Below are 18,188 nucleotides of genomic sequence, written 5' to 3'. Positions count from 1 at the left end.
TTTATGTTGTGTTAACAGAAAGTCAACTGTCAGCTCCCCAGTTACTCAGGTATCACTTTGGAGAGAACTAATTCTTCCACATGATGATAAGCTTAAAATAATAAGCTGCCATCTACTTGCTCATATTAATCATTCCCTCTACAATTTTCTTGTATTCAATTACAGAAAATGTGTATTATGCTTTTCTCTCTGTCTTGCGTTTTTACTTTTTTTATCACTCTGGCTACTTATTTTTTATATTACTCTTGAACTGCATATGTTCAATAAAAACATTAGGGGGGGAAATTATATACTGCCCAATAAAAAGGTAAAAGTAAAGTACCCCTGGACAGTTAAGTCCAGTCAAAAGCAACTATGGGGTTGCGGCGCTCATTTCACTTTCAGGTCAAGGGAGCTGGAGTTTGCCCACAGACAGTTTTCCAGGTCATGTGGCCAACATGACTAAACAGCTTCTGGCAGAACGGAACACTGTGAGGAAAACCAGAGGGCATGGAAACACTGTTTACCTTCCCACCACAGCGGTACCTATTGATTTATTTGCACTGGTGTGCTTTTGAACTGCTAGGTTGCCAGGAGCTGGGACAGAGCAACGGGAGCTCACCCCATTGTGGGGATTTGAACCACAGACCTTCTGATCAGCAAGCCCAAGAGGCTCAGTGGTTTAGACCAGAGGACCACCCGCATCCCTACTGCTCAATAACAAAGGTGTCAACTAAGAGGTTTACTGTAAAAATTATAACCATAATATATAAAAGTGAGACATAAACATGAAATAGAAAATGGCTACTCGCCAGTATAGAAATGTAATAAGAAAGTAAGTAAATGGCTTGTGCACCATACAACTAAAAGAGTATCCTCCTAACTACAGGTCTCTGTGGTCTCTAACACTGACCGAGAAGAACACTCTCCTGACTGACAACGTCATCTGTGTGCCAAATGCAAACAAAGAACTGCACTGAGCTACTTTGATGACTGCTTCACATCTAAACTTCCTCAAGATATTTTGAGCTGTAGATGACAGTCAATAAAAGTCTCTACTTGTCAAGAGTACATAATTTGCAATAGAGAGTGTAATAATATACATCACTGTGTTGTGTGAACCCAGCAACTACAGACATAATTGTTGTATGTGCTCTCTGCCATAACTGGAACTAAAGTAGTTTATCCTTAGAATGAATGACTTAGAGACTGGAGTGTTTCAACAAAAGACAGATCTTGACAGAAATTTCTCACTCTGGATCAACCAGCATATCCACATTTTACTTAAATTAAAGACAGCTGGAAGGTTTTATGAAGCAAGGATAAAAATAGGCATCTATCCAGTTGACAGAGGGATACCCCTGCCAAACTGTTTCCCTTGTGAAACAATCAGCTGCTCGGCGGTACTTGATCCATTCTCAAGAATTTTTTTTAAAAAAGGTTATGGAAAATGCATCTTGCATACAAGTGCCAAAATGAAGCAAACTCCCAAAACTAGTTAAATATCTCATTTTATATAAAACTAAATTATATACGCCTGAGGAGAGAGAGAAGGATTGTACTATGTTTAGAGCAATCAACCAGGATGTAGGATTAATAGCTTTTATTGCAATATTTTTAGAAAAGGTGGAGGGTAAAGAGGAATAATTAGATCCTTGTATCTCATCTATTTGTAATAGAAAGAGAGAACATGCATTAATACATAGGCAAAGCCACTTGCTGTTAAGAACAACTTTTCAAAAGCAATTTTTTTCAGAGTGCCCTTTCCCCTGTTTCTCTGCATCCTATTATGATGTTTTGAACTTCATATTTTGAAGAGTTATTACATCTTATAGTCAAACACAATTAAAAGGTAGGCAGGATTGTTCTGGTTAGGACAGGTCAGACAAGACAGCTTTCACACTCGTGTGCCCCTGTTCTCCCAATGCAAATGGCTTAGATTTTTATGAGAAGTCAAACACTTCAGGAACAGTATGTGCATCGTGTGAAAGGTTGTAAATGGAAGCAGTTCAAGACTAACAAGAGGAGAGACGGTATATTTCCTCAGATTTATTTGAGGGGCTAAGGCAGGGGTCCCCAGACTACAGCCCCCGGGGTGGATGCGGCCCAATTAGCCTCCCAATCCGGCCCGCAACGACCCCGCTGCCGCCGCCCGGTCTTACGGCGCGCGGCGGCGATCTTCAAAATCGGCAAAAAATCGCCGAAAATCCTTTAAGCGCATGCGTATGGGCCTCTCCCGACCCAGAAGAGGTCATTTCCGATGCACTTCCGGGTCGGGGGAGGCCCATACGCATGCGCACAAGCGATTTTCGGCGATTTTTTTCCGACCGTGTGCGCATGCGCACAGGCGCGCACTCCCCCGCCCTCCGGCTCGCTGCGCGCGCACTCCCCTGCTCTCCGGCCCGCCGCCCAGTCGGTGCGGCGGGCACCGGCCCGAAGCCCGGTAAGTCTGGGGACCCCTGGGCTAAGGGGTGGTTGTTACCATACAAGGTGAATATATGAAGTAGTCTTCAACACACACACACACACACACACACACACACACACACTCTACTAGTACTGTATCAGTTACTTTGGTCATTGGTAAAAAGTAGCTTTCACCGTAACAAAACAAAACCACTCCATAGTTATGTAGAGAAAAACTTGAAAATACATAATACTAAAACCTGAGCAGCAAAATAATAAAACAATGTGACAAACATGAAATAAAAGTCATAGAAGTGTTTTGCTATTATTATAATGCTGAATCCGTCCTTGAAGCACATAATGATGACCACAACTTCTAGGATTAGATATTTGAGAAAACACTGTACTGTACTTTAGCTTTGTGGATTTCTGAATGGTAGCGACACATAGTATTGTCATGGAATCAAGTTCTCCTTCATTTTCATCTATAACTTCCTGCCCCGCCGACAAAGAATATGTTGCATGTGTATTGCCGATTGTTGCTCCACTTGAGTTTCCTCCCTGCTCCCCCCCCACTAAGGTTGCTCCTGCCCCAGTAAAAGCTATTCATTAATGACAGCCATTGTCTCATAATTTTACTAGGGCCATAGGTTCTATTTGTTTTGTAGCCTACTTCACTCCTTCAAAATTGAACCAACCCTCCTACTTTAAGGCTCATGTAAGCAAAAGGAACTGTAGTGAGAGATGAGGAAGGGGGTGCAGCATTTGACACAAGAATTGTTACCTTAGTAAAGAAGTGATCAGGTAGCAGACAGACTTGCTCTTAAAGTTCTATTCCTCTTACAGATATAGTAACATATATTGGCATGGGGGTGGGCAGAAAGGGAACTGCTGAATAAGAGAGAGGAGGATAGAAATGAGGGTGTTCTGGGTGCAAGGGAGAGTTGGGAAAAGGAGGAGGCAGAGAAAAGGGGACTAAATTTTATAAGGGTGTGTGCACAAAGGGGGCTGCATATAGGAGAGTGGATCAGGCATGGAAATGGGGATGAACTGTGTGCAAGGGAAAGTTGAGAAATGCAAAAAAGACTTTTTACAAGAGTAATTGCCACCTGAACTTTTTCCCTTGGTGAGCACCTGAGCAACAAACTGAAACTAACTTTGTTCCTGGAACCACCAAAGTCATGTGCATATCCACCCAAGTACAGCAGTGTGTTTAGCTTAGACACATCACGGCTGGGGTAAGGAAACTTCAGCTCAAAGGCTGCATTCCCCTCTGGGCAACTTTCCAGAGCCCACATGCCAGCGGTGGGTGGGACTAGAGACAAAAGGGAGTGGCGCAATCAACATTAATTTTAACTTTATGCAGTAAGCGAGTTTCTACAAAGATCCCAGCAAGGGACATCTGCGTATCCCTGCATTCCAGGGGGTTGGACTAAATGATCATCAGGATCCCTTCCAACTCTACGATTTTATGAGTCTGTAGCATTTCTATGCTGATTTTTTTTGTACTTGTATTGCTTCTTTTATATCTTCTATTGTATTACATTGCATTACAATTTGAATTCTATGGAATGCAAATTGCAATACATACATTAGAAGAAACAAAAAAGCAATAAAAATGCAATTAAAAATCATAACAGCATCTTGCACAGTGCACTGCAACTGCTAAAATAGGCAGAAAAATCATTAAATGGTCCACCGAGACCGTCAGCAATTTTCAAGTGGTCCACAAAGGGAAAAGGTTTGGGAAACTGCATTATGCCATCCATATTATGAGCTATTCACTTTTAAAGTTTAAAAGGTAGCTTTTAAAACAATGCAGGATGGTCTTCTAGTGAGAATGTTTTTGTGTGTTAATAGGCATAATAAAATGTGTATTTAACGTAAAATAAAAACCTGAAAAATGTGACCCAGATAGTTTAATGGTTCTGTGGTTCTCATTCATCATTTTAAAAAACATCTCTGACCTAGTTTTATGTTTCTAATATTTGATATGCTTTTGCCAAAGACACCAGATTACAATTTTTTTTGACAGAAAAGCAGTGCAACTGTTTGGAATGCTGTGCCATTACTAGATAATGCTAGCACCTAACATCCTAGTCTCAGAAGGGATAAACTATAGACCATACCCACAGCAGTCATATACAATTGTACCTCCATTTACGTAACCCTCTGGTTACATAAACTTTGGGATGTGCACACGGTAAACCCGGGAGTATTTTACTGGGTTTTGCCGTGCACACATGCGCAGAAGCAGTCTACGCATGCGCAGAAGTGGTCCTCAGGTTGCGGAAACCTCGGACCTCTGGAACGGATCCCATCTGTACACAACATATTTAGAAAAGTAAAAAGGCGCTTGTTCACACATACTAAGCCACTGTTTGTTTAACAAAGCATGGCTGAACAATAAGCAGTACCACAGGTGACCAAACAAACCATGGCTTTTTTCTCCAAAGCTTGATTTGTTTTCCAGTTGATCATGCTTTAGCTAGATTGCGCATCTGGGTTCAGATGGGCAGAAAAACCATGGCTATGGAAGAGTGCAGGTTTACAAGTAATACCAAACCATAGTTAAAATAAACCAAATTAATAAAGCAACAAAACTCATGGCTTCAGATTGTGGTTTTTAGCATGTCCATATTTATGTAGCTCAGGCATCCCCAAACTGCGGCCCTCCAGATGTTTTGGCCTACAACTCCCATGATCCCTAGCTAACAGGACCAGTGGTCAGGGATGATGGGAACTGTAGTCCAAAACATCTGGAGGGCCGAAGTTTGGGGATGCCTGATGTAGCTCATCAGGGTTCGTATAATCAAAAAACTACGGTGTTAGCAACTCAGGTATATCAGCTAAGCACAAAATGGGACCTTAAACCTGGGTCATAATCGCCACAACGGTATGTCTAGGGACACCCCCCCCCCATATCATAATTATTATCATAATTTACATTACATTTTATTTGAAGTTTACATTAAAACATCAAATAAAACAATTTAAAATAAAACAAACTGAAGCTTCAAGGAAAATATTTCAGATCCTCTGTGACATTTTGCTTTTCCCATGTTTATTTGCTTACTTAATTTATATAGCTGCTCCATAGCAGTAGTACTCTAGGAAGTCAGTGCGGTGTAGTGATTAGTGTCAGATTAGGACGTGGGAGGCCAGAGTTCAAATCCCCACTCAGTCATGAAGCTCACTGGGTGACCTTGAGCAAGTCACAGCCTTTTAATCTGCCTCATAGGGTCATTGTAGGGATTAACTGAGGAGGGGGGTGAACCATGTACTCCTTGGAGAAAAAGGTGGGATATAAATGCAATAAATAAACTCTTCTGCTTACCAGCTTAAGAAAGCTGGAGGAGCCAACCAGATAGAGATGTCATTCGCCAACCTGGCATTCAGAGACCTCCACGTGGTCACAATTGGAACTGTGCCAGTCACAAAAAGTGCCTGACGCCTAACAATTACAGTATATTCCTGCATATAAGACTACTCTTTAACCCAGGAAATTTTCTCAAAAGTCAGGGGTCGTCTTATACGCCGGGTCGTATATCTTATAAAGCAAGTATATCCCAAACTCTATATTTTAACTGCAAAAGTTGGGGGTCGTCTTATACGCCCAGTCATCTTATACGCTGGAATACGGTATAATGCTTGCAGGATACCAGCAATGGTTTTCCTACTGGATATAAGGATGGATTATAGTTCTGGAATACTAGTGATATTGTGTCACGTATGAGTCCGGAGTATGTACTAAACACACATACTCAAATGATGGACTAGCTTCTCCCACCCCCCTACAGAAGTCCTAGATTTTTCTTCTCCAAATAAGCCTAGGTTTTTTCAAAGGAGAGATGACATATGTTAGAAATTGAGAGGCAGTGCAAACATGTGGCCTCAATATAAATGGTGAACAAACTGTAGAACAGGAGGGGGAGAAATGAGGCTTGGGAAGAAAGAAGCTATTAATGCAATCCTTGTTAAGGTAGTGGTACACACAAGATAGCCCGGAGTCACATGTCACTGTTTCAAATCACCCCTATTTGCTAACATGTTTTCCAAATGAACACTATCTGCATAGCTCATTTCCACAATAGTTTGTGTAATGGAAATGACAGGGGATAGTCTGAAAAATAATAAAGGTGCAAAATATTTGACACGGTATCCCAGGACTGCACCAAATGAAGAACCTGTGCAACAAGGAGAAAGACTGGGGAAAGGGTGATAAATGGAATGAGAAAGTGTTAAAAGTAATGTGGCTAGACAAAGATGAAAACTACAGAAATTTGGTCTGCCTCATACATATAGAAATGATCAATGACGGTATAAGGGTGTAACTCATGAGGAAACCAAGCTAGTGTCACAAGATTAAAACAATGAAACATATACCAGTATCTGATGACAGAATGAACTTCTGTAAAATAACTTTGGTTGCTCATAATAACAGATCAAATGATTTTAAGATAACACTTGGAAAGAAACAAGCAACACCTTAAACATTAACACAATGATTATGGCACCAGCTTTTTTGGACCGCAGTCCACTTAATCAGATGCGCTGAGTGTAGTACAACCATAATATGCATACTGTACATGCATATGGATGGAAGTGGAGATACAGGGGAAGTGAAATGTAAAAGCACAGTGACCAAAATGGCAGTTTTGGGGATAACAAAAATATTCTGGCATTGGTAAATTAATCCTCATTTGGTGGACACAGATCTGTAATTTGAATTCAAGCCACAGGTTACAAAACTGAATTGCCTGACAAAATATGAATTCACACTGGAGTTTCCCTATGAAGTTTCTTTGCTCTAATGATAGCCACCTTAAAGTCTGCTGCATAATGTCTTATTAGTTTGAAATGTCTTCCTACTGGTTTCTGCATATTGCCATTTCTGATATCATGTTTGTCTGCTTATTCTTTAATACAGAGATTGATCAATTGTAGGATGCAGAAGGGCATTGCTGGCAGGTGATGGCATTTATTATCAAAAATTAAAATTTATAAAATCCTTAAAAATTATAAAAATTTAAGTGATACACAAAACAATCTAAAAAAAACCAAGTAACATATCACATAGGGAGAGGAGCAGGTAAATGAACCCATGATAATGTTGCTGACATTATTAGACTCTGTAACAGTGTTGCCTGGGTAGATACGGGGACAAAGCTGGCATGTGGTTTTTTGCAGTGTCTGGTTCTTGCATGTATGACTTTTTTTACCTGGCCTCCTATTGCTGGTTTGTAACTCTACTGGTCTATTACCCAAGGTCTGCAAGACAGGAGTGTCATAAGAACAAGCCATGGCAACATTTTCTGGGCCTCTACAAATGTAAACCAACCAATGTATCTACATACCAAAAAAAGCATGCAGGAGTGTTTTGAAAATGTGGTATGTGCAGAAATCAACAAGCATCTAAAATATTGTTCCCTAAGCATGATCCAATCACATTCCTCTTTCTCAATAGGGAATAACCTTCCTGAAGATATTATCATAATTAATGATGGAGACAAGGGAAGATAAAATTTATCAAACTCCTGATATCCAGAGGAAATAGCAAAACTAATAATGTTCTAAAGGAAAGCCAGGATAGGTTAACAACAACAACAAAAAACACACCTAGGACTGAGTTTATATACAGCTGCTGATAAAAAATGAGTAGTGAAAATACAGTGGTAACTCGACTTAAGAACTTAATTCGTTCTGGAGGTCTGTTCTTAACCTGAAACTGTTCTTAACCTAAGATGCCACTTTAGCTAATGGGGTCTCCCGCTGCCGCCGCACCGCCGGAGCACAATTTCTGTTCTCATCCTGAAGCAAAGTTCTTAACCTGAGGTACTATTTCTTGGTTAGCAGAGTCTGTAACCTGAAGAGTCTGTAACCTGAAGTGTCTGTAACCCGAGGTACCACTGTAATCCAAAAGGTTTTCATTTAGCATTAAATAAAATAATAAATGGTATGAGTTGGATGTGTCTGACCCTGAACCTGACACATCAATGGGCATTAAGTCCCTAAATTCAAATGATGGTGTGCCACTAGAATATTAAAAAGCAATAAAGTAAGCACAAATAATATCATTTAAGAGTGTTTTATACACCCCATTTGTGCATAAGCCCATTCCAACCTCTTTGAGGTCGAAAAGGACTCATGTGTCGGTGGTTGCACATCAATCGAACACGCACAGAATGGTTGCTGCCCATATATGGGGGGGGGGGATGACGACAATGGAGGAGGCAATGGAAAATAAACTATTTCCAATTCTCAGATCAGGGATTTATCAAACTGTATCAGGTCTGGTGTCCACCTGTTGTACAAATGTTCCAGGAGAGGAAAGAGAGAAAAGATATATGCTTACCATATTTGTTTTATACAGATTCCAGTTACTAGTCTTGCTCTTTGAGGTAGAATTGCCTCAACCTTCTTTGTATGTACAGTGCTACCTCGCAAGACGAATGCCTCGTGCAACGAAAAACCCGCTAGACGAAAGCGTCTAGTGATTCTTTGTTGCCTCGCAAGACTAAGCTTTCTATGGTCGCGTCTCGCATGACGATTTTTTTTCCCGCTTTTTTTTGCCGTCTACCATTCGTTTCCGCAAGACGAAAATTTTCATAAGACAGCATGACCCGCAGAACGATTTTTTTCCGTCTTGCGAGGTAGCACTGTACCTGTTGCTACCTGGTTCCCTCACCTACCTGCATCCCTGCTCCAAAGCTTAACTTCCTCTTGGTGGGGGGACGGGACTTCTCATTGGGTCCCAGTTCAAAATAGGGGAAAGGTCCAAAATGTCGGAAACAGCAGCCACCAGGAAAATAGCTGATGGTGCGGGTCAAAGAGGAGTCTGGGTTCTAGCTGTGGCTGAAATAGAACACACTTCCTTTTTCAAGGTGGAGAGTAAGACAACTGGGGAGAAGTGGTGCCAGAAGGCAATGCCTTGGAGGGTGGTGGAGGTAGGAGTTCCCAGCTAAGGAACAGTTTCAAGAGCAGCCTGGTTTTTGTCTCCAAGCCTCCACAGCAGTAGTATCCTTTTCTTTCCTAAGTGTGACCACCCCTGGGACTCACTGCTAGAGCTGATCCCAGTAGTTGTGCATGCTACTTCTCTGCCAAGGGCACTGCAAAAGTCAACCCCTTCACCACCACTTGGTGGTACTCTGCATAGCTATTTGCTATGGCAGGCATCCCCAAACTGTGGCCCTCCAGATGTTTTGGCCTACAACTCCCATGATCCCTAGCTGACAGGGCCAGTGGTCAGGAAAGATGGGAATTGTAGTCCAAAACATCTGGAGGGCCGAAGTTTGGGGATGCCTGTCTATGCAGTTCCTCCGGGTTTCCCTTTCCTGAGCATAGTTTCACCTGTGATGCTGTCCTGAGCCCCCCAGCAACCCGATAATAATACCCTTAATTAAACATGCATCTCGTGCCTAAAACATTCTAATAAATGTATAACAACAGAGAAAGGATAAAAAACCCCACATACAATAGAATTGCCATAATGTTTAAATGCATTAGTGTTTGATAAATTAACCAACAAGTAAAATCAACAAACAGTTACAACTTCATATGAATATTTTAGATTCCAGAAGAGATAAATGTATTTGCAGACTGATTCTCAATGTGTTCAATAGGAATTGCAGTTTACTCCAAATATGAATAAGATTGCAATCCCAGTTGTGGTCTCCCTCAGCAATATTTCCTACTCACGTGCACTTTCCCAAAACTGTCTCCTTAAAATTGCTTGTTCCTGGAATACCATTGTATTCTGGAATGCAGCGCAACATACAGAGAAGGGCTACATACCAAGTGAGGCATGGCAAAACAACTAGATCTATATTCTGTACACATAACCGTAAGAGAAACTGGCACATTAACAGCCCGCACTGTCAAATTTATTCACTGGAGAAAGACACTGAGACGGTGGAATCTGATTCAGCATTTTTCCAGATTCTTACACTTCTCCGCCCCTTCACTTACAAGGGTTTCTTCAGTGAGCGGAGGGCTATAATTTAACAGGCTACACAAGAGTGGCAAAACCATTCAAATATGATATGTACCTGCATTTCTACACACATATTTGGTTTCAGGAAACTGAATCTTAGAAGGAGAAAGACATCCCCCCCAAAAAAAGAGTAACCATAAAATTAATTTGAATTAAACCAGAGAAAACTGTGATAAGCAAGCTAATAGCCTTTCAGATACAAAATGTATTTATCTTTGACTACTTTAGTGTTATCATTAGAATGGTAGTCTTGTAAAACGTAGGACCCTTGTAAAATATCTGCTTTTGGAACACTTCAAAAGTCCAAATACAACCTCTTCTTGTGTCATTGATACCTGCTATGCATCCATTAGTTCTTTCACATCTCTGCAGCCTTATTTTTTTCTTGTTGCATATGTTCTCTTGGAACATGTATATATTCCCCACTACTATTCTTCTTTCTCCCTTACACATTATTCCTTTCCAACTTTCAGTGCCACATTGTCCTTCCCAGAATTCACATGGCTTCTGGGGTCTAAGCTACCGTACATTTTTATAAACCACCCAGAAGACTTGGGTTGATGGGAAATCTAGAAATCTATTGAGTGAACTTTCAGATGCATCAGATGCATCAAACTAAACTTGCCTTTGTTAACAACTGTGTGGGGTCTGGGGGTTTGTTTGTTTTTACAATCAAGCAGTATAGAATTTTTATGAAATAATGAAAATAAAAGATAGATTTTTTTACAGCTGCTGGTTATGCGGATCTGTAACAGTGCTAGTTCAAGCAGGCACTTTCATTACCATTTCTGCATTAACTTAAGTTTTGCTTCTTTCTGCACAAGAGGCCAGTATACATTATTGCAAAAAATGGCAATTGCCGGGAACAAACATTATTAGTTATCTACAACAAAAAGCATTTCTCCTACTTCATCCTTCCCATTTCACCAATAATCCTCACCATGCACTAGAAACCTCTTCTCATTCTAATGTTAGCCACCAGCTGTGCTGGCAGGATTGATTCTTCAACACCATGCCAACCCCACTATTCTCTGTACAGCTATGCAAACACATTCTGAAAGGAAACATTTATTTCACACCAATCCATGCTTGCAACCCCTTCGCCCTCAAGTTCTTAATTTGCGAGAATTATTCCACACGGATTTGCATATTCTTGCAAGAGAGGTGCTATGTTGGTCTGCCAGCTTCACAGGGCGGAGTCCGTCCTCCCGTTCGCCCCCCCCCCCACCGCTGGCACTGCCTGAATGCCTCAGCCCTGAGCAAACCCTTCCTCTGACAGCCTCTAAGTCCGTTCTGAAAGCTCGGCTAAGTGCTATTGCTTTCCTATTTTTATGTTCAAATCTCTGCCTATTTGACAGCAATCCTTGGGAATGCCACTGGGAGAGATTTCAGATTTTTGGGGGGGGGGAGAGAGAGAGGAGCTAACCAGAGTACTAGACCAACCCCCCCCCTCGTGCGTGCAGCCTGCGCTTAACAGATTCCAGAAGGAAGGAGGGGTGTAAGGGTGGAGGCTGGATCCACAAGCAGTTGGGTATAGCAACAGACAGAGAAGGGGATGTAATGCTGCTTTCTGCTGCAAGCCCATCCCTTCCATCTCGCATGCAGGCTGGAGGAACAGGGGACTGGCTCACTGCGTTGCTTGCTCTGTGGAGACCTTTCCTGCATGCAGAAATGTGCTGTACACCCAAGTCGTGCACCCCCCCCAAAAAAATAAAATAAATCAGAAAAGACCCTGCTGCACCCATTCTCCCAATGAAAACACACACACACACACACACAGATAGATATGGATATATCGATATATATATGTATATAGATATAGATGTGGATATAGATATATAGGTGTGATTATAGATATGGATATAGATGCAGATATAGATATATAGATGTGAATATAGATATGGATATAGATGCAGATATAGATATATAGATGTGGCTATAGATATATAGATGTGGATACAGATATAAGCTCATTCCGGGGGTTGGGTGGGGTGAGACAGGGTGGGGTACTTTTCGAAACATGAATCCCTCTCCCAACACCTACTTAGCTTTTTGGGGGGGGGTCGCGCGCGGCGACGGGGGGGGGTCCGGGGCAACACATTCACACGTATATAACCGCCCCCTCCCCACGCTGCAGGGACAATAAAAAAAATGGGAGAACCCTTCCCAACGAGGGGCGGGGGGGGGGAGGTAAGAAAAGCGCCTGGCGAAAAGGGGCGGCGAGGGGGAAAGCGGGCGGCAAAAGGCCGAGGTGATTGGCTTGGGGGGGGGGTAATCCCTCGCCGGCCCCACCCCACCCCACCGCACCCCCTTACAACATCCCACCCCGAGGTAAGCTCGTGAGGCTCCTGTGAGAGGAGGAGGCGGCGGAAGAGAACCCCCCCCCCGGTCACACACAAACCAACCCACTTTCCCTCACAACCCACAACGCCGGGTGTGGGGTGGGGAGGTGTGGCGGCGCTCGGGGCTCCGGGGAGGGAAAGCGAGCGGGGCTTACCGTGGCGGCGGCGGCAGCGGCGGCTGTTGCTCCTGCTGGACACCCGGCGGCTCCTCCTTTTCCCTCAGCGCCCTCGCTCGGAGCGGCTGGGCTTGGCTGCCTCCCTCGGAAACCCCTCAAGCCAAGGCTGACGGGATTCCTTCCTTCCTTCCTCCGACGCCGCCTCACAATCTCTCTCTCTCACACACACACACAAGCCGCCCGCCAGCCGCAGCCACCCCGCGCAGCCGGCCGGGCTCCCTCCTCCGCCCCGCTTCTCCTTCTCCTCCTCCTCCTTCTCCTTCTTCTCCCCTCAGTCAGCTCACTTCCGGCGCGCAGGCCTCGCCGCGCCTCCCCGCTTTTCTCCTCCTCCGGCGGCGGGAGCGGCAGCAAGGAGATGCCTCTCGCCCGGCTCCGCTCCGAATGGGCCTCCCGCGCGAGGAGGAGGAGAAACTAGCCTCGCCCTCCCGCCAATCCACGGAACGAGAGCTCCTCTGAGCATGCGAAGAGTCCCCCCCCGCCCCTAGGAGCCAACTCCGGGGTCGCTCCGGCCCCGCCTCCAATCAACTATTCGAAGGGGCTTCGGCCTCTCCCCCCACCCACAAAAAGACAACAGTTGATGGGCCTTGCCATTCAAATGGCGTCATGCATGGGTTCCGCGGGAAGGGGCTTACCTACTGCCCCCCTCCATAAATAATAATAATAATAATAATAATAATAATAATAATAATAATAATAATAATAATAATAATACCCCGGTTTCTGGAATATGCGCAGAGGAGGAAAGGTTTGGAAACCAAACTATGAGGAACAAAAAAATAAACAATTGTCCAGTAGCACCTTAGAGACCCAACTAAGTTTGTTCTGGGTATAAGCTTTCATGTGCATACACACTTCGTCAGATACCAAATTACAGTGGTACCTCATGTTGCGAACGGGATCCGTTCTGGCAGCCCGTTCGCAACATGAAAAGGCCACAACATGAAGCGCCGCATCTGTGCATGCGCGTGACGCAATGCAGCGCTTCTGTGCATGCACGCAGGTTACGGACGCGCCAAACCCAGAAGTAACCCGTTCCAGGACTTCTGGGTTCGGCGCATCCGTAACCTGAAAAGATGCAGCATGAAGCGGGCGTATCATGAGGTATGACTCTATGAGGAACAGTTGACGAAGTCTGGTATCTTTACCACATAAAAAAATGGTAAAACATTAGATGTTAAAAAATTTCCCGATACAGGGTTGTCTTCAGGTGTCTTCTAAAAGTCATTCTGGGCAGCTTACAGCACGTAAAAAATGGTAAAATGTTAGACATTTTAAAATTTCCCAATACGGGGTTGCCTTCAGATGTCTTCTCAAAGTCAGACAGCCAGGGATTGAATTAAAATTGCCAGTATCACAATGTCATTACACAAACCCATGGAATGCTGTGTACAGTTCCGGCTGCCACATCTTTAAAAACAAAACAAAACATATTTTTAATAGCTGGAAGAGGTTCAGAAAATGGCAACCAAAATGACCAATGGGTTGGAGCAGCTTCCCTATGAGGAAAGATTAGAACATTTAAAAATTCCGAGAATGTGAGGAAGCTGGGACCTGATGACAGAGGGGGTATAAGATTATACACGCTATGAAGAAAGTGGGATATGGAGAAAGAAAGAAGTTTTTCTGCTCCTTCATAACATGAGAACCTGGGACCATCCAATGAAACTGGAAGTTGGAAGGTTCAGGAGAGATGAAAGGAGGTGCTTTGTTGCAACGTGCACAATTAAGCAATTAATGTTTGATGTTTTGTTACGTTATTATATGTTCAGGAAGCCATATTATTATTACTAAACTGTGGTCTTGGCTCCCAATTGATTTAAGTGACAGCCACCATTGCTGGGAATCACAAGTGTCCTGCTTGTGGAGTTCACCTAAGCATCTGGTTAGCCACTGTGAGAACAGGATTCTGAACTAGATAAGCCTTTCTTTATTCTGATCCAGCAGGCTATAGAGCAGCTATAGTAGGATCTGGGAGTAAACAAGGATTTTAAGGAGGGGCACCGTGGTCGAAGCGATGAGGAGAGATGTGAATAATTTTAGCAGCAGAGTGTTGTATGGACGTAAGTGGATAACAGTGAGATAACAGAAGACCAGAGGAAAGGAGATTGCAACATTCAAAGCAAGAGATTAAAATTCTGCCCATTCCTGTGCTCATGAAGGCATATGAAGTACTACACTTCATTCTGAATTCACTAACCTAGATACTAACTACCTCCCAGTTCTTTTTCTTTTGGTGTGTGATTTGAATCAATAAATAGCATTAGAAGACACAAGGCAGAAATTCACATGTTTACCTACCTTGGCCATAAGAAGAAAATGACATTTTTTTCAGGCATTTAAAGCACTTCAGGTGCCTTAAATGTGTCTAGAATTGTGGTCTTAGTGAGTTCAGGTAGAAGCAACATTCAAGCCAGGGACTTCCTGATCCTTAGCACAGTGTCTAAACCACACTATGGGCATTACGGCGTTTATCACATGTTAATAGGCAATGCATTCGTTTTAAATTAACTTTGGGCCTGCAGCGTCACCGGCCAGCTCAGGCTCAGTAATAAATGAAAAGGAAATGGAGACACTTCCTGAAGCAGGCGGGGAGAAGGGGCACGGAGAGTCCTCTTCTAGCAGCTGTGACCCACTTGCTAGAATGGCATGAAACAGCCCTGCCTTCCGTTCCAGCCTGCTCAATGGGCAGTGCCAAATCAGGGGACACACCCATGGACAACTGCTGGCAGGCCAGCCAAGTGAGACATGAGAGGGCAACACCCAGGGAGCACTGCCCAGGCGAGAATAAACACCCTCCAAGGCAAGAAATGAAAACGTAGACCAAGGCACACCTAACAGCAGCTGGTATCGTGACCGACTCAGTGTACAGCTGGCTAGGTAATGAAAACAATGCCGTTAGTGATTGTAAAATAAATAAATAAAACCAGCATTTATAAAGCCCTTTTTAATATGTGCAAGTTGTTTCTTCATGTATTCATCTCAGCATTCTTAATAACAGCCCTGTGGGGCACATTTCAGGTTCATGGGGCATCGGCCATAGCTAATGATCAATAAATGGTATCACCATGGCGGCATCTGGAAGGTTGGTCATGATTTCCCTCATTGCTCGCTCTGAAGCATGCTGCAGCCACTATCGTCGCCTCCCAGCAAACCATGTACAAGCATTGACTAAGAACATGTCTCTAATGGGGGCGTGGGGGGCGTGGCAGCATTGCAGAGTACAAAGGTTTACCTGATTTACAATAAAAATCACATCGATAGGCTCTGGTCTCCTTTCCTAGCAACGGAATGGTTATGGTTAGTAAAGGACGCGATGAGGAAGGTGGAGCTTGGGGCTATGAGATGGAGACACTGAGAATCAGGATGTCATTGCTATAGAATAGGGTGGTGCATTTGTCCCCCCGTCTGTCTGATTTGCCAGATTTGAAAACTGCTGCTTTTATTATAGACATGAGAAGGCATCCATATTTAGTGGTGTTCCCTCTTGGTTGGAGCATAGGGTGTCATAAGGAACATTTGTTCAGTCTCTCTCTCTCTCTCTCTCTCTCTCTCTCTCTCTCTCTCTCTCTCTCTCTGTGTGTGTGTGTGTGTGTGTGTATCCATTTATTATTCACATTGTGACAGACCTTCTTGATAAAACAACCAAGATATTGACCAGTAACGTCAATGGTTGAAGGTGATGGGAGCTTCTACGACTGGGCTGCTTCACATTTGTTTGAAACATCCTCAAGAGAACCCTTGCTTTCCTGGTCATATAGAGGGATTTGTTTTTATTCATTTTGAAATCTGAATAAAAACACTGTCTGGGCTATAATGATTTCAGATCACTGGGACAAGCTTCCTGGGCGGGCTCAATCACAGGCTCTTCTAGGCAATATGTCCTTTGATATAATCAAAGGCCCTCCCAAGATGACTGTGATAACTCTGTTGCAGAACTAGGCTTAAGGGAAAGCAAAGTGTGTTTATCAGGACCTGGAGATTGTTCAGCCTAAATCAGTCTGGCACAACTTCCAAGCCAAACACAGCCTGTCCTTAATGTATTGTGTCATGTCCTAGTCAGTGCTTACCAACCGCTGTTGTTATACTCCCCGTCAGGCAAGCTGGTTTTTTTTCATGCCTCTGGTGGACTACTGAACATAATTGTTTGGATTAGAAGGTCACAAGCTCTCTGTGCAGTCTCGGGCAAAGTGAAACACGGAAGATTCACAACTAGGTCTGCCTGCGAATATTTCAGTTCAATATCTGCCTCTGTACTTCCTCTTTGGGGCATGTAGAGTTATCTGTCCAGGTGGGAAAAATCTCTATTCCAATAATGCCAATTTTCAACATAACAGCTAGTGCAGTGGAAATGGTGGACTGTTAGGCTTTTGTTACAGCTCTCGGCGCACATGCAAAATTGAAACAATACCAAAATTGGCAAATTGGGGCAGGGGAGAACTGGGTTAAAAAAAAAAATCTCCACTGAGCCACTGTCAAATCTTGGGCCGCCATTTGTTGCCGCCACTTATCCCACGGGTTTGTTGCGTGGATAAAACTGAGGATAAAATATGGCAGGATGGATATATGCTTCATCACCTCCAAAGTAGGCACAGGTCCGTCAGCGGGCAAGGTCATGCTCACGGTCTTTTGGGACTAGCGCAGAGTAGTGATGATGGATTTCCTGGCAAAGGGTACCACAACTACCAGGACATACTACACTTTACTGCTGCTGAAATTGCGGAAGGTCATCAAAATCGAGAGGTGTGGTATGCTGACCAAAAGTGTCCGCCTCCTGCAGGATAACACCCCGGTTCGCAACTCGCATGTTGCTCAAACGGAAGCACGGTCCTGTGGCTATGAAATCCTTCCTCACCCCCCTTATTCTCCTGACCTCGCACCATCAGACTTCCACCTCTTTCCAACCATGAAGTTATTTTTGAAGGGCAAGCTTTTTCCAGACAATGAAATGCTGATTTCTGAGGTTGTCGTGGCTTCTGACCCAACCTGCCGACTTCTGCAGATGAGGTCTCCACAGCTGTATAAAGCGATGGGAGAAGTGTTTGACTCTTGCTGGTAGCTATGTAGAGAAGGACTGTCCAGCTTTGTCTCAGTCCACGGGAAGTACATCAGGGGAAAGATTGAATGAACACCCCTCATATCTGATGTGAATAGATCAGAATAGGGATCAGGAAGCAGCAGCCCCTGGGTCAAATGCAGGCCCCTAGGTGGTGCCTTCTGCCCTCACTGACTGCCAACCCCAGAGCAAAAAAGAGACTTGGTAACAGGGCATTTGGAGGGGAAGGGCAGCATGGC

At 43.7% G+C, this 18,188-nt stretch overlaps 1 protein-coding gene across 4 annotated transcripts in view; it reads right to left on the bottom strand.

Annotated features, from left to right (window-relative positions):
- RAPH1 (Ras association (RalGDS/AF-6) and pleckstrin homology domains 1) overlaps positions 1–13,356 on the bottom strand; it is a 76,334-nt gene extending 62,978 nt beyond the window's left edge. For all 4 annotated transcript variants that reach the window (XM_060281913.2, XM_060281918.2, XM_060281920.2 and 1 more), the window contains exon 1: positions 12,876–13,356. The gene's annotated coding sequence lies outside the window, so the exon portion shown is untranslated. The remainder of the gene's footprint in view (positions 1–12,875) is intronic.
- Positions 13,357–18,188: the final 4,832 nt, after the last annotated feature.

Source organism: Zootoca vivipara, chromosome 1, assembly GCF_965207765.1.
Source record: "Zootoca vivipara chromosome 1, rZooViv2.hap1.1, whole genome shotgun sequence".
NCBI lineage: Eukaryota > Metazoa > Chordata > Lepidosauria > Squamata > Lacertidae > Zootoca > Zootoca vivipara.
The sequence above is the reverse complement of the archived record's forward strand: the minus strand, read 5'-3'. Positions and strand labels throughout refer to the sequence as shown.